Source organism: Vicugna pacos, chromosome 12 (assembly GCF_048564905.1).
Source record: "Vicugna pacos chromosome 12, VicPac4, whole genome shotgun sequence".
Taxonomy (NCBI): domain Eukaryota; kingdom Metazoa; phylum Chordata; class Mammalia; order Artiodactyla; family Camelidae; genus Vicugna; species Vicugna pacos.
The window spans coordinates 37,625,280-37,640,904 of record NC_132998.1 but is presented as its reverse complement, the minus strand read 5'-3'; the positions used below and the strand labels follow the sequence as shown (position 1 = coordinate 37,640,904).

General features: G+C 39.1%; 1 long non-coding RNA gene across 1 annotated transcript in view; it reads right to left on the bottom strand.

The window, feature by feature from the left end:
* Positions 1–4,758: 4,758 nt before the first annotated feature.
* LOC140700213 (uncharacterized) overlaps positions 4,759–15,625 on the bottom strand; it is a 187,327-nt gene continuing 176,460 nt past the window's right edge. Inside the window, exon 3 of the long non-coding RNA XR_012078538.1 lies at positions 4,759–4,836. This is a non-coding gene — a long non-coding RNA (uncharacterized lncRNA). The remainder of the gene's footprint in view (positions 4,837–15,625) is intronic.

Below are 15,625 nucleotides of genomic sequence, written 5' to 3'. Positions count from 1 at the left end.
GTGTAATACAAAAAAATTATTTTTATTATGATTTGGAGTTAAAATTTTAGATGATCCCAAATTGGGAGGTGGTGAGGTATAATGAAATGAAAGAAACATTAACGTTCTCATTTTGTTTTCTGGGAGCATGTAAATGCTGATGAGCTCTAGTTATTGTCCAAAATCAATCATGTTTAAAGATGTAACTTAAGAATTTAAAGGTAAAACTTCTGGTTAAACATAGTGTATTAAATACATATATTCATTTTATTTTCTTAAAATGTTACTAAAAATTAAAAAGGAAATTAGGTATACTCATATAGACACACTCATATAGACCAATAACAACAAAGAGAATTGAAGAGGAAATGATAGCAAATTAAATATATAAAACAAAGAGAGGAAAGGAAAATAGTTGGATAAGCGGTAACTGATTTAACAGATTGGAGAAAGCTAAACTTTATGCCTGAAGAGAGGGATGCTAACAAGAAATAAGACCATTTGCAGAAGAAACCCAGAATACTCTAGGAACTGGATGATGATGAATGTGAGGGGCAAAACTGAAGAGAGGGATCTTGAAAGTCTGAATAAGGAGCAGTTAGACCCCCAAATGTCCTACCCTTCCAACAGCTAGGTGAGTATCTCCAAACCATTTTAAAAAGACAGGAGAGTAAAAGATTCTGAAGAAACTTAATCTGAGAAGCTCTACCCACCAGGCACATGAAGCACAGCTGACACATTAAAGGACAGTATTTATAAAGAACTCTGGGACTCCTCCAACCCTGGCAGCAGCATTATCATCCCCATCCCACTCTGGACAGGACACTGGAAAAGTTCTATCTGTGGAAGCCATCCCATCCAAGAGAATGACCCCCACTGACAAGGTTGAATCCAGTTTGTACAGACTGTATTCTTGAAGTGGATTCTGAGTGTCTTGGCACTTTCACTGATTGAATGATGCCCATGCCATACCACTGGTGAAACATTTTTAATATGACACTTGGGTTTCCTAGCAAATAATCAGGTCTACTCTTAGTTACCAAGAAGCCCAGAAGTCAGTAAGACCCAGCCTCATGCACAGAACATTCAATCAGCTATTTAGAGCCTCATTCTTAAATGTGAATAGCCAGCCAAGGGTCACCAGATATTTGAAGAAAGACTTCAAAATGAAAAGCAAAGGCAAAAAAAAAAAAAATCCCAATAATAAATTAACAGAATTTGTAGGTAACAGAGGTAAATCAAAGAGCAGGAGAAAACTTCAAAAATATTACACTTTCAGAGAAATATAAAAAATTGTTTCTCCTTGAAAAAATGAAACAAGAATAGAGTGCTATTTAAAAAAAAAAGAAACAGGCAGAAATATAAGAAAGGATCCTTTCTGCATGAATAGAAATTTTTAAACAAATAAAAATGTTAGGAGTATAAAGCAGAAATTGCCCAGAAATTAGATCAAAATAATAGAGATGGAAAGTAGGACAGAAGTTGGGGGGGGGGGCAAATCACAGGATCAATCCAGAAGGTCATAGATAAGAATTATTGTTTCAGAGCAAAATTAACTAAGAGAGAAAAATATCAATGGAGTAATACCAGAAAATGTTTCACAACTAAAAAATTATGCAGACTAAACCTTCAAGATGACAGCAGTGTGTTGAAGCATGGGTCTTACTGGTAAAGAACTACAGATACTTACTGAACAGAGCTAGTCATGAGCTATTCTGCTTTAAGGTAAATAATTAGTGATGAGTCTTTCCTGAAGCTGAGGATTTAATCAATCATGAGAGCACAACATGTCAATTTTTCATGAGCAACTGAGTTGGAAAAACTGTTTCCTTGTGGTTCAAGGAAGTATCACTCCTAGATAAGAGAACCAATATCTTTCACTTTAAGATCAAAGTCTCCCTTAGAACTCCAAACATCAGATGTTTTAGTCTGAAAACTCATGACTGCCCAAAAGGAGTTACCCGCCAACTAGCCTGAATAATACTTAGAATTCATTCTCTATCCTCCAATTTTCATCCACATTGAGAATCTTAAATAATCCTAGAGAGACACCTTCACCAACAGCAGCATGACTGTTACCAAATACTCACTGAGTACTTACCCTGTGAGCATAAAAATACTTTGGAAAGCAGGATTATCAGGTTACAAAAAAAGATAAGCAAAGCAACTGATTTTTTAAAAACATTTACATGGAAAATTTCAAATATATACAAAAGAAAAAGTATAATATAATAAGCCCACATGATTCAGGTTCAACAATTTTCAACTCATGGTCAACTTTATTCTATTTATACCCCCATCCAATGCTCCTCACCCTCACATCCACTGGATTATTTAGCACTAAAACTAAAACATCACGACATTTTATCTGTAAATGTATATGTTATATGTATAATTATATATGCATAAATATCAGATAGATATACATATTTATTTCAGAGATAACTTTTTCTTAAACACAATGAAAATTCGTTATCATAACTAAAGATAATTAACAGTAAGTCCACAATATTACTAACTATACAATCTGTGCTCACATTTCCCCAGTTGTCTAATACTTTTATTATCATTTTGCTCTGAATCAGAAGCTATTTTCTATCTAGTTACTCAGTGGTGTAGTGTACAGAAAAGATAGGCTATACATTGGATTGCTTCTCTTCACTTTTAGCTTTCAAATTTATGACTTGGTTACCTAGTATCCTCTAAAGAGGACAAATGGTTTGGGGCGGGGGGGTTGAGGGGATTTTTTTGGTGCTATGTGTGTGTGTGGGTATATGTTTTAGAATCAGTATAAGTTTAAACATAATGGATGTGTTTCAGTCCATTGCAGTTATTTTATTGATGCTCAAATTGGCCCATCTTTGGCTGCAGAAAGCCTTGCCTAGTTGGCTCCCAGAGTATTTTACACATAACCCCAAAAGTCATTGATAGCTTCTCCACTCTTTGGTTTTGTAAATTATTCCAGGCTCTTTGTTACGTATTTCCTGCCCTAGAGCTGGACTCAGTTCTCTCCCAAGGAGCCCTGGTTCTTTTTAAGAGGGGAATAGTGTTAAGAAATCACAATCTAAGTTTTGAACCTAGTTAATGAATACAGTGGCATTCATTTTTACTGAGCTAGTCACTGATTCCAGGTCTTTTCTGTGAGCTAAGGAATTTGTATTTTTTGTGTTAAAGTATATCACAATTTCAATTGACAATTACAGTATAAATTCAAAACTGCAAGGTTTTTACTTAACCTCTCTGATCGTACATTAGAATTACCTTCTTTCACACCAAAAATCTAATTCCCAACAACATAATTTCTCATTTGTTTTATTCCATAGGACACAAAACAGTGAGAAAGAGAGAAAGAAAGGAGAAAGAAAGAAAGAGAGAAAGGAAGGAGATAGAAAGAAAGAAAGAAAGGAAAGAAAGAAACGAAGGAAGGAAGGAAGGAAGGAAGGAAGGAAAAGAAAGAAAAAGAAAGAAAGAAAAAGAAAGAAAGAAAATATAAAACAGTAACAATACTATCACTAACAAAAAAATTAGAAAAAACAGTTTAATATTTTTTGATAGTTTTTTTCTTACGGTATAGCTACAGTAGTCACTTGAAATAATTTCTCTCTGTTTTAGGCCACTAATTTGAGACTCAGGTCCATTTGTGCCATTTTGCTTTCAATTTTTAGAGAGTGCTTCGTCTCGTGATTAACTTTGTTTTAAAATCATGTAAAATACTTACATGTTTTTGAATTATAAAACAGAAACAAAATATATTCAGAGACATTTAACTTCGAATCCTGTCCCCTACACCTCGTTTCCTCACTCACTCCCTCATAAATAACTTTTTCCTGAGATGTATTTTAATATAAGCAAATTTATATTCAGATTATCTTCTTCTTAGATAAACAGGAGCATACCATAAACACTTCTTGCCATCATGATTTTTTAACTTAATAACAAATCCTAGAGATCATTCCATAAAGTTATTAATTTTTAAAAAGTGGTTTATTTTGTAGCCCAGGTGAAAAATTTTAGCTATAAAATAGGAGCATTAGTAGGTAGCTGCTGGGAAAAGGAAGATTTAACCCAAATGTATTATACAAAAAAAATTATGCAGATTGGGACTTGTAGTAAACCTCCAAAAAATGACTCACCAAATTCACAGCATCGTGCTGGGAAAAATTAGAGTAGGTGGCTTTGCTTGAGAGGCATACACAGTGTACAATTTTACCATGCAAAATGCTTTTGCTACTACAATTTTCCTTTGCTTTGCCGTTTTGAAAAGTAATGTTCCTTCCTATTTTAGTAGCACCATTTGCATTCCTATTATTCACACTGAACTGGGATTTCCATTTTTATCTTCCCTTTGTTACTTGTTTTCATTCCAGCACTTTCTCTCCTTGCTCTTTGCCTTTCGTTTATCTTGCCCTTAAATGGAGACCTCATGCTATGGGAACAGTGCCATGAATTTTTTCCTCCATCATGCCCGGCCTTGTCCAGATTTAATAATATAAGTTCTCTTGAACCAGTGCCAACAAAGCTAGGACGTCCCACACACATTTGCTATGAAAACACCTTCATGACTAATGGTCCCTCAAGTTAAAGCTTTTTAAAATTGAAGCTAGAAGTGGTTTTCATTTTTTTAAAAAACATTCTGCAGCTAAGGAAAATACATACCAATTCTCTATAAGTTGTGAATTACCATATTAATATATCCAGCTTCTCTGAAAGGTAGATTCTTCCAACCCCAATCCCAAGTTATATACACAATGAAAGCAAGAGTTCACAAAGACTCACCCGGGCCTTTGGGCAGCTTCTGTTCTCTTCTGCTGCATGTTTATAAATTCTTCACATGGTTGGGTTGTGCCAAGTTCTTTCCTTAAAACAGAAACATGGACATTCAAGACCTTGCATGATTCCAATTCCAAACCACCAGATCATGTCCACTATTTTCCCTCTCACACTATGACAGCAAATCACATAGACTTCTCCAGACCCACCAGGCCATTTTGCCTTTGTTCAAGCTATGGACTGGGTCCATTTTCTGGGTGAGTCTCCCTTTCATTCTTAAACACCTTGCGCAGGCATCTCCTTCTCTAAAATTTCCCTGATATACCTTTTTCTCCTGCCCAGGGACAGCTAATCATTCAGTCTTCTTACATGCCCTCGGAACTGTGACCATCTAGAGGGCAGAGACCAAGTTTTATGTATTCATTTCCCCATCCTCTGCCACCAGGCAAGAGTATGGGTTTTGCTCAATAATTGATGGTGAACGAAATGACTGAATGAGTAAATGGGCATGTGATGTCCTCTCCCAGGTAGAAAAGGGATACTAACTAACATACCATCTACATGTCTGTTGCATTGAAATGACTATATTTAGATTTCTTCTGTTTCATGTCTCTGTTTGGAAGGAATGGGGTTTTAATACATATCTCTGATTCCTGATTATGAAGAATAGCATAAAAATGTTGGACCCTATAGCCAGACAGACACAAGATTTTTGTTTTTACTTGAAGGAGGCCAAGTGGGCTTTGCTACTTTTTATTCTTTTAACAAACCAATCTTCAAAACCCGTCCAGACAACCAACCATCTCAAGAATCCTCTATACTTGATACAAGGACTTCGTGTATGATGCTTCCAAGCTGCCTACATCAGCCCTGCCTTACTTCTGCCATATCTCGCTAATCTTCACCTTCCATTCCCTACCCTCCACCCCTAATTGAACGCTGGCCTGGCCTGTAGGTCATGTCTACAGATTTCAAATGGCAAGTTGCTAATCTGATTGATTTATCCATCCTAATGAGAGAAGACTAGAGTGATGGCTCTCTGGTTGATTATAAGAATAGGGGGGGAGGGTATAGCTCAAGTGGTAGAGCACACACTTAGCATGCATGAGGTCCTGGGTTCAATCCCCAGTACCTCCTCTAAGAATAAATAAATAAGCCTAATTACCTCCCCCACCAGAAAAAAAAAATCACCTAAGTATAATTACAGATGGCCTTGTTCTTATGTGTTTCTACTCAGTAGGTCTCAGTTTGACAAAGGATCTTTCTATTCTTTCCAAAGCATCTCATGATTCCAGTGATGAGGCCAGTTTTGGAACTGCTCAATGAGAAGGACAGTCAGAGGATGGATGCACATTACACTGTCTAACAAAGGTCATCTAAGTAAACACACCCCACTGTGTTGTCTGTCTCCTAAACGGTGACTTTGCAAGGACAGAAGGGAAATACTTTCCTTTGTAATCGACCAGAAGAAGTCATTCCTTTTCTAGTTATGCCTTCAGAATCTCCAAATGCAGTGAACTAATTTTGAGGCAGCTCGTTGACCACAGAAGTGAGATTTTATCCCTTATTCCATTTATGTCTTTGCAATAGATGTGATTTTTAGGCACAAGATCATTTGGAAGTCGATAAATATATTGTACAAAAAGTCATCTCTCAGCCCTTCAGTCCCCTACTGAAGGGAGGATCAGAAGTCAGAAATCCCAGTCCCTATGATGACTTCACTTACGCTGCTTTTTCTCAGTCTCAGTTATCACACCTTTCCCCAACAGCCACTTCCTTTCCTGACTCTACAGCTGCTGAGTTCAACAGAGCAGATTTTGCCTATGCTAAACAAGTGAACTTTTTTTTTTTTTTGTGAGACTTATTTCCCAGTCACTAATACTCTCTGGGCTTCCAGTAAAGGTTTAAGTTTGCCACACATCCCAAAGGAATTCAAGACCTAATTTTAGAGAAGATGGAAAGGGCATTCTCAAAGCAGCTGGGAAGACCCATCCTTAACTGTAAGAGTAACAAAGAGGGAGGCGGCAGTGGCCCATTTCCTCGGTCTCACACAGCAGCATCCTTATGAAAAATGAGCTCAGCTGTTAACAGCCGTCGGGGAGGGACCGCTATCTACCACATCACAGCCAGCAGAGAAGAACAGGATGTTATGAGTACAACGTGAACCTCAGAGCCACAAGCAAAACCATACTTGGTGCTTCCCAGGCATATGTTTACCTTGTTTTCTTCAAACTTTAAGAGAGAAGTCTTCTGTTATGTAAAGTGTAAGCAAACTCTACCTGAGAATGGAGCGGTGCAGAGCTGATAAAATCCTTACATGCCACCAAAGGGGTATATAGCTCCTCCTGGATTCTTAAAGGGCCCTCGCTTTAAATCCACGTCTGCTTGTGTGTAGCCTAAGAAGCCCCAGAGCAATTGTAGAATATGCACCTATCAGTCAGTGAGTTTCTGCGACTCTGGTTATAAGATGAAGACAGTCGAGATTCTTCTGTCAAACTTTGCCTGGTAATCAGAAAACAAAACGAATAACAACAGGGGCCACGGGCCTCTCCACTGAGGGGGAGGAAGGTTTAACCCCTAAAACTGGCCATGGTTATTAAATACTCATTTACTATCCTTAGCTCCTCCCTTTGTAAAAATGAACACCAGCTAATCCACCAGCTGTCGGGCCTAACTGTCATCAAGTATTGCTGCCAAGTTGATAGCATGTTTGTTAAGGATGTTGGGCTTTAGACACATCTGTGTTTGAATCTGGATCTGTTACCGGCTGAGGGATCTTTCTGAGTCTTAGTTTCCTTTCTTAAAAAGAACTAATGTAAGAATTAAATAAGAGAAGGCATATAAAGGATTGACACAAGGTCTGCTATTTGAGGAGTGCTCAATAAGTATTATTATAATTGTTATTATTAAACCAGCATATTAATCAGGACCCAATCAGCTATAAGTGAAATAGCTCTAATGCAAACTGGCTTAAATTAAAGAAGGAAATTACTGTCACACACCATTGAAAACTCCAGTGGTTCAGGCAGACATGGATCAAATGAAGCCCCAGGACTTGATGGCCAACCTTGACCCCTTCCTGCCATCCTCCACCTTGTGGCTCTGCTGTGCTGTCTTGCTTTCATTCTTCCACAGGATTGTTCCACAATTTTAGGCTTTTATCCTCCCAGCTGAGAAACCTCTGTGTAGAAATCTCTATCAAGAGGTCTTTCTTTATAATCTCATCAATGGGATGGGATCACGTGCCTACCCCTGATCCCATCGCTGAGGTCTCAGAGAAAGACAGCGCTAAGTGACCAGGCCCAGGTCATGTGTTCTTCCTGGAGCACCAGGACAATGCCTGCCTCCCGAAAGCTGCAGCAACTGAGAATAGAAAATGTCCCCTCCAAAGGAAGATGAGGGTGCCTTGCTACCCAAGAAAGGGGGCATGGATGCCAAGTAGGTAGCCCTGCAGCCTCCAAACTAATTTCTCTTTCTTTAAAGAAACTTGCCAGTGAATAGGGGATATGCAAACTTCACCTTCAAGTTGTGACAGCAAGTTCAGCAAAGGTGGAACAAGTTCTCCCGGATGCCTCCAAAGACAGAAAAAATAGGAATGTCAGATTCCTAATCTCCTAAAATATTGAGTTGCCATGGGTACCCAAGGCCATCCCAGGAGGGGAAATGCTGTTGACATCAAGTTAAAGTTTACCTATAGACTGGCTTTTCTTGGTCACTAATTTTTGAATTAGTTCTGATTCATCTGAATCTTCTAAATATGTTTTATCTGTGTATTTCATGTTGAAAAGAAATTTGTCAATCTGGTACCTTCTTACCTGGACCTAATTAAATGTCATTCAGAAATAGTGTCCCTTCATCCTAATGTCCCTCCAGTCTAGTATTTCATCATCTGATGAACAAAGATGAGAGCTAAAAATGTCCCCAGGTTTCTAACATACATGCTAAAAAAAGGTTACAACTTTTTTTTTAATTTAAACAAACATGTGGCATATTCTTATAACAGCAATTTGTGTATAGTTCTCGCAAGGCAGAGATACACACAAGCACACAGACTATATCCTCATCCTCCAGAGAAGCTGTTAAGCATCTTCATGTTCAGCCTTTCAAAGCCTTTTCTGCAGCACCTTGTCATGTTGAAGGAGTTTGAGAAAACAGCAGAAGCCGGAAGGTCATTCTGACCTCTTCCCTCTTCACCTTTCTCCCCCAAAATGGGCCATAAAATCCTCCTGTGAAAGATGCCCTCCCTATACCCAGAGGAAAGGAGCATCCTTACCTCTGAAGATGAAGGAACACGAAGAAGAATCCTAACAAACAGGCTCTGCTAAGTTTTCCCCAGGTTAGCACACTTACCTCCTACCCTTTAATTTACCCTGTTCTCTTCATCAAAGCTAGCAGAAAATACTTGTTTGTTTGTTTGTTTGGGTCTTCATATCCTTATGAAGGCTCCTATGTAATGTAAAACTTAAATAAATGTGTAGCTTTTCTGCCACTCATCTGTCTTTGTCAGTTGAATTTTCAGATCCAGCCAGGTATCCTAAGAGGGTTGAGAAAAATGTTTTCCTCCTAATACAAACATAGGTGGATTTTTTTTTAAAACAAAAATGAGATTTTACTCTTTTTCTAAGCTGCTTGTTCCACTACTCCATATGTCAAAATTATTCAATATTATTTCTACTAAGTTCTTTATATTAGCAGGTAGGCATTTTTCTGGGGAGGTGGTTGATCACTTTCACCAAGCTTTCTAAAGATATTAACAATCTAAAATCAAAAACCCACTGTTTTACACCTTCATTTTAAATGGTAGAAATAGATATATCTGGCAGGGAGACCCACAGATAAACATCATGATCTATTTAATCAAATTCTTCTTGTAAGACATTCAGGTCCACTCCAGTTTTTGGCTGACATAAACAATACAAAGTGAATATAACTGTTGCTTTAAAGTCTAACCACATGACTCTGTATTTCCCCACGATACTGCAAGATAAGAAATGGCTACGAATTTTTTAAGCGTGGGGAGTAACACAGATTGATGAAAGGTCACAGCTCTTAGAAGGCGGCTGTTTACCCCGAGGGACCACTGTCATTGTTCAAACACCACCATCTAACGCCCTGGAACTCATACCGAGAAAACCCATCCTCCTGCAAGTATGAGCCCTGCAGAGGAAGGAGCAACCGTTTCCTGCCTCTGTCTGGCTTTGTTACTTGACTTGAGGTCCTGCCCACCACCCGGGGCAAAGTTGTTGCGCCTCTGTTTACATGTCTGCGAGGACACGTGGGCAAGCCCAGGCAAAGCCGAAGAGCACACTGCTCATTGATCACAGACTGAGCATCTGGTGATCCCCTTTGGGGAAACAGAACGATTCTGAGAGTTGGGGCACTGCCAATGGGAAATTCACAAGACGAAAGCTGCAGGTCTTTCCTAGTCCTTTCAAGGGGGTGGAGGAGGGAGGAGACGAAGGGCAGGGAAGTAAGAAGGTGACAGAAAATAAGGGGTTCTACTGATTTGACTCACAGGCATGAAAAGTTCCCCCAAAGCAACAGAACAAAGCTGCCAAGATGTTACTGGTGATTTACAGTCAGAAACTGAGCAAAGAATTTGCCTTTTTTCACTGTGGGCAGGTTTAATTTGGCCTCTCAAAGGCTATTCTCACCATGAAACAAAAGCACGAACAAGCAAGCACATGTCAGAGGTCAGTTCCAAATTCATGAACTACCAGGAATGACCCTCCCTTCCTTCAGATTTGATATTTCCTTGGCAAGGACTCTGACTCAAACTAACTTGCCGCAAAGCTACTGTACCACCTTAAGATCATAATCTCTAGCAAACAGTGATCCAAAGTTCTTTTGCAAAAGCGTCTCAAGTAACATACCTTCTGCATCCTTCCTAACAGCGCCTTCCTTAGAAGCCCAGGGCGTGTTTTATCATGCCTTCACAGACGGAGAAAGGAAAACACAGGAAGATTAAAGGGCCTATCTAAGATGACCTGCAAGTCATCCACCAAATGCAGGACTCCTGATGACTTGTGACACACAAATGCTTCCCCTGACAATTCAACCTCACCCTCATTTCTGGACAGAAAAATAAGGGAAATTGTTTACTGGCCCGAAAGACCTTACAATATTCTGAAGATGGCAAATTCAATCCAACCCTCATTAACTAGATCCAAATGGGGCCTGACAGAGAGTCTTCATTAGATCTAAAAAAAAAATCCTGTTCATTTTAGCTCTGAGTCCCCTGACTTGTGCCCATTACTATAAACTGGCTATTCTAGAGTCAGGGGGGCTCTCCACAAAGAAGTGCCTGCAGATGACGATCATTCTGTATGAAATAAAAAGCCAAAGTTGTATTAGAAAAAAAAAGTGTAGCAGTCCTCCTGACCAAAAAACTGCCTCTCTAATGGCCTAGAAATGGGCTAAAGGGAAACCCAATTATTTAAACAAACTAACAACAACAACAACAATAATAATAAAGACATTATCCCAATCCCATCACAGAAACTAAAATAAATTTCTCTTTTGAAGCCGAATTTTACGACAGCCAAGTTCCATTTCATATTTATATTCCAGGTCAGAAAAATGGCATCTCCTACATGTGAAAGAATTTAACCCCAGACGAGGCATTTTCCCCTTTTTTTCACAATGGAGTCAAACTCTGTGGCTTTTTTCTAATGTGTTACAAGTGAGACCAGCCCTTCAGATAAGCAGAGTCAATGGCCACTGAGTTAATGTGATTTGAGAGGAGCCAAGAAGCCCGGCTGCCAAGGTGCCTAAGGCACCCACCACTGACGTCACTCCAATGAATGAGGCACTGCATTTCCAAAACAGTCCCGTCACAAATACTAATGCCGCCCCCCCATGGTGCCCAGGCCATCATGGTCGCTCAATGTTTACTGAACAAATAAAAGAATGATTGTGGCCTGCAGAGGACAATAAACTGTGATTACACTGCTTAGAGTCTATGCCAAATAATGTGAGTATCTGGAACGTATTATCTCATTTGTTGCCACTACAGTGACTCCCCCTTATCCACAGGTAACATGTTCCGAGACCCTGGCTGGATGCATAAACCATGGATAGAACCAAACCCTCTATTTACTGTGTTGTTCCTATACACACATACCTGTGATAAAGTTTAATTTATAAATCAGGCACAGTAAGAGATTAACAACAATAACTAACAATAAGACAGGACAATTATAACAACACACCATAATAAAAGCTATGCACATGGTGTGTCTCTCTCTCATAAAATGTCTTATTGAACGTATTTTCTTTTCCTTTTCCATCTTAACTATGCACTTATCACACGCTGTGGCCGTAACTTTTGTAGTTTGAGGTTCTACAGCAAAACTAGCACAGATTTCACTTTTCTTCGTCATGATTTCACAGAAAGAAGATTCGTTTTTAAGGCAGACCTTAGCAACTTCAGTGTAGGATTTTTTTTCTTCCCTTAAGTTGAGAACTTCCACCTTTTCACTGAATGAGCAAAAGCCTGCCTCAAAGCCTTTGAATTTTTTCTTCCCTCTACAATGAAAACTTCTAGCCCAGGTTGCCACACATCTCACTTCCTCACTCTCTGCTCAAACGTCACATGGGCAGAGAAGCTTTCCTTGGTGACTATGTGAGACAGTACTGTCCCACCCGCATTGTGACGCTCCATTCCCTTTCACCTGCTCTATTTTGCGTCTCTTTGGCATACCTGGATGGCATCACTACTCTTGTGCTTCAGGACCATTATTAAGTAAAATAAAAGCTACTTGAACATAACAGTAGATCTGATAACCAGGATGCCCTACTAAGTGACTAACCTGTGGGATGTCCTGGACAAAGGGATGACTCATAGCCTGGGCAGGATGGAACATGCCAGCGTGAGATTGCATCACTCAACTCTGATCAGCAGTGCACAGTTTAAAACTTATGAATTGTCTCTTTCTCAACATTTCCAATTAAAATGTTCAAACTGCGGTTGACCACAGGTAACTGAAACTGCCGATGCGTCGTTGTGAAGTAGGTTCTCAGATTGGCTAGGCTATATGCTAACCAGCCAGGGCTAGCTCTTAAAGAAATGGACCTTTGGGCAGAAAAGCGGGTGCCTGAGGCGATGAGATAGGACAATGAGGGGCTGGAAAGATTCTGAGGTTCGGTGGAGGGAGAAGAAACTCGCTAGTAAGTCCAGTGTCCCTGCAGCCAACATGGCAAGGGGGCCCACGTCACTGTCCAGGGACCTAGCAAAAAAACTTTCCAACAGAAGCACTTCTGATTCGTGGTTTTCACACAAGCTCAGGTATTCAACCCCTGCTCTCCTGTTCCCTGCATGTAAGATTTGAGAGAAAGTAGTTCACTTCTGTTGCTCTGAAATGAACATAAGAATTCTCTCCTTGGGCCTGTTGTGGGAATTAAATAGAATAATATACATAATAAAGCTCTTAGAAGAGTGCCTGGCCTGGCCTAGGAACCACTCAATTCCTATTTATTATTCTTACTATTATTAATATCTCCACTATCTACTCTCTGTATGGCAAGATATTGGGAGCAGGCAGTTTATTTCCTACCATTACAACTTCTACAAAACATGATGGGTAAGTTGACTGACTGAGTCAGCAGCTCTGGCCTCTGGTCAGTATCTGTATGTTACATGAAACAGACAGATTTGTGCATTTCACTTTATACCCCTGCCATGGGCGAAGTACTGGACCTCTCCCTGACTCAATTGCTCGACAGAGTAAATAGATAATAATAGCAATGTTTCATTGTGTTGCTAAGGAGTTAGATGAATCAGTTCCCAAATAGAGTCTAGAACAGTGTCAAGCAGATAATAAGTATGATTATTGTTACTTCCCATGTGTATGCACGTGTGCATGTTTCTCCCATTTTTCTAGGGAAGAGTATGATATTGATAACCCATTTTCAATTTTCAGAAAAATCCACTATGAATATCCCCCATACTTGATTCTTTCACAGTACAGATTACAACTATGACTAATATGATAACGTTACAGAGAATGTATCCTCAGCTTGGCTGGTCTGAGTAATCAATCTACGTGCAAATCATGGCTTTGTTTTGAAAATGCTGTTTAAGGCTGTGGTGGTGATTAAGGTCACCTAAAAAAACTATTGAAACACTATGCTAGGGCTTGTCAAAGAGGGCTGGAGATGATTACTGAATTAGCAGTCCTCACTGTGCCACCCTGGGCAAAAGCACAGAAGCACAAAACTCTGCATCCAACCTAAACACCCACCATGGCCCTTGATGGGAGACTGGCATGCCGGTTTATTTCCAAATGGGTAAAATGGAAGGGCTCTTTTCAACTCTGGGAAAATGCGTAGGCAGGAACGGGGTGATAAGCAGAGGAAACAAGTCTGGGGGTTTTTCCATTACATTTTAAAGTCAGAGAGTTTCCTGTGCAAGCAATGTTATTTTTAAAATTCTTATTTAAACCTACCTCATCTAATGCAAACACGTTTTAAAATGATTATTCCTAACATACTTCTGTAAAAGAAATGCACACACATATATCCATCAGGTATTGGGGGTGGGCGATCTCTTTCTAACCCTTACAACTTCTATACATACACAATAGATTAGTTGTGTAACTGCTTCAGCAGCTGCTGCCTATGCTTAGTGTTTGCGTCTCTGTATGAAAGAGACAGCCATGTGCATTTCACATCTCAACCCTGCAGTACAGTTCCCAAGTCAGGGAAATGGCATTGCTGTGTAATGGCAACAGCACAGAGATGTCTGCTCATTGATATGCAAATGACAATAGCAGGCATTCTGCTGTGTTTAAGGAATCCCATGACTGGTTTAACCACAAGCAGATTATTAAAGTGCAACAAGGCTATTTTGTCCATTATGAAAAGCACTGTCCTGTCCCAATGAGTGGCACATTCAGGGCTATTTACATTTCCACAGACAACCAACAATAAATCAGTATGAATACTCCTTCAAATCCATTTTCTTTTTTGAAGAACAACAGCTGTTCAAAATCACAAGAATCTGAATCAAGCAGAAATTAAAAAAAAAAAAATCCAGCATTTGGTCAACCCTATGTATATTAAATCATTCATAAGTAAAGCCCCTTAAAGCCCTAGAATAAAGTTCAGAGAAATCTCATTTTGAGGGCCTAGAAATTAAGGTTTGATTCTAAACAATAATAACAATAGCAAGAAGCTACATATATCATGTAAAGTTTTTATAAGTATTCAGTATGTGATGGAAAATACTATATGCAAGTACTTAATATTGAGATAGGTGCATTACATGCATTATACCATCTAATCCTCATAATGACCCTGTGAGGCAGATACCATTATAATCCTCATTTTAAAGATAGACTGAGGCCTAAAGAAGTCCAGTTGCTTGCCCAAGACCAGAAACCCAGTATATGAAAGATTCAGGTTTCTAATCCAGGATTCCTATCTGCATTGGAATGGGACTCTTAACTATCACCCACACTTCCCCTCAACAGAAATTCAGTCATGGGAACCAGATTACATCTAGTAAAATATCCTGGGGACTCAGGACATTTTTGCCCAAGTTTGATCAAACATTAAAAAACTGTCTTTCAATTTAGGGGAATATTATTAAATTTAATTTAAAAATCATTATAAATGATCAAGTTATCCATAATAAATTTTATCATTCATTCACTTTTACATCCAAAAAATATTTATTGAGCAGTTAAAAGGATCTGGTGTATGCCAGAACCTGGAGCTAGAGCAGTGAACCAGACAGACATAGTCCAGATTTTACTTAATTTACAATCCTCTGGGGGAGAGGGACATTAAAAAATCATCTTTCATTAAAATTGTGACAAGTATGCCAGAGAAAAAGGCCTCAGGGTAAGGAAAACATATAAAAGGAAGACCCAAC